The sequence below is a fragment of the Vigna radiata genome, unplaced genomic scaffold, assembly GCF_000741045.1.
Source record: "Vigna radiata var. radiata cultivar VC1973A unplaced genomic scaffold, Vradiata_ver6 scaffold_51, whole genome shotgun sequence".
Classification (NCBI taxonomy): domain Eukaryota; kingdom Viridiplantae; phylum Streptophyta; class Magnoliopsida; order Fabales; family Fabaceae; genus Vigna; species Vigna radiata.
The window spans coordinates 1,621,378-1,623,534 of NW_014542732.1; positions in this window are offsets into that span (position 1 = coordinate 1,621,378).

Below are 2,157 nucleotides of genomic sequence, written 5' to 3' on the forward strand. Positions count from 1 at the left end.
ACCCACACGTAGTATAATAAAACTTACTCATAAAATATTATCTTATTATATTTAAACTACAACTTATTTATTTAACGAATAAAATAACCACTAACCTTAGCTTTTTCTAATATACCATTTTAATACAATGATACGAAAATAAATCTAACAATCCAAACAATCCAAAATAATATAATATAATATTTATATTCACACCTTATTAACACTGCTTCCAAAATTTTTATTTAAATATCCAATCACCAACTCATTTTTCACTTTCTAAATTCCTTTCTAATTAACGTAGGACCCACCTTTTTCCTACCAACCCCCATATAAATAACATAACTTACAAACCCCAAAGAAAACACAAAACTCCTCCCTTGACAACAATTTCTCACACATTTCACTCTCCTCTCTTTTATTAAAGGATTCCGTTATTTTAACACACTTGTTTTGACACACATTTCACACCGATAGGTGTTAATGTGCCATTGGTATTTTTTTTTTTAAAATCTTGGGATGAAAATGAGAGAAGGGTTTAAAATTTTTTGCTTTCCAAATATAGCCTTCGCATTGTTTCATATCATTTTGTCTCCGATTTGGTTCTCTCTTTCGCATTTCGTTGTCTCCCGTCGTTCTCCCCCTACTTCCTCTGTCTGACGTTTGGTTTGTGGATCTCCTTTGTCGTCGTTTGGTGGAAATGGGAAGTCTGGGAAAGGAGCTTAGTTGAAGCAAGGTAAATGCGTTGTTTGGTTTTTGGTTTTGGTTCTCGGGTTTTTTGCATTCATGCGCTGTTGGTGGTTTGGGTTTTTCGTTTTGGGTCTTGGGTTCTTGCGTTCTTGTGTTCTTGACATTTTGGGTTTTTGGTTTGCGTTCTTGCATTCTTGGGTTTTGGGTATTTGGTTTGCGTTCTTGCGTTGTTGATGTTGTGGTAAGGGTACTGTGTTAGTGGTTATTGAGTAATGGGTTTTTGGTTTGCGTTCTTGGGTTTTTAGTTTTTGGTTTCAAACTAAAAACTTTATCCTTCATCATCTAAAAACAAAGTCTCACACTTAAAGAAGAAATGGACACAAAAACAAGTGCTTTTGGCCTAAAAAACACACAATGTCACCAGTGGTCACCCAGGTCACCACAGGTGGTTCCTTCAGTGCAACAGGATGTGCAGAACAGCAAACAGACACGCATAATCGTTTAAAAGGCCTTGTAAACGATTACCATGTTTTTTTTTGCAGCAAAAACTCTAGAACTTGGCCTAACTTAGTGTTATCAGAATGGGTGGTCACCCACTCCATCATGGGGTTTCCCACACATCACCTACCACCTAACTCTCACACTTAAACATGAAATGGACACAAAAACAAGTGCTTTTGGCCTAAAAAACACACAATGTCAGCAGTGGTGACCCAGGTTACCACAGGTGGTTCCTTTAGTGCAACAGGATGTGCAGAACTGCAAACAGACACACGTAATCGTTTACCAGGCCTTGTAAACGATTACCATGCTATTTTTTGCAGCAAAAACTCCAGAACTTGACCTAACTTAGTGTTATCACCATGGGTGCTCACGCACTCCATCATAGGGTTTCCCACACATCACCTACCACCTAACTCTCACACTTAAACATGAATTGGACAAAAAACCAAGTGCTCTTGGCCTAAAAAACACACAATGTCAGTAGTGGTGACCCAGGTTACCACAGGTGGTTCCTTTAGTGCAACAGGATGTGCAGAACAGCAAACAGATACGCGTAATCGTTTACAAGGCCTTGTAAACGATTACCATGTTGTTTTTTGCAGCAAAAACTCCAGAACTTGGACTAACTTAGTGTTATCACAATGGGTGGTCACCCACTCTATCATGGGGTTTCCCACACATCATCTACCACCTAACTCTCACACTTAAACATGAAATGGACACAAAAACAAGTGCTTTTGGCCTAAAAAACACACAATGTCAGCAGTGGTGACTCAGCTTACCACAGGTGGTTCCTTTAGTGCAACAGGATGTGCAGAACTGCAAACAGACACGTGTAATCGTTTACCAGGCCTTGTAAACGATTACCATGCTATTTTTTGCAACAAAAACTCCAGAACTTGGCCTAACTTAGTGTTATCACCATGGGTGGTCACCCACTCCATCATGGGGTTTCCCACACATCACCTACCACCTAACTCTCAC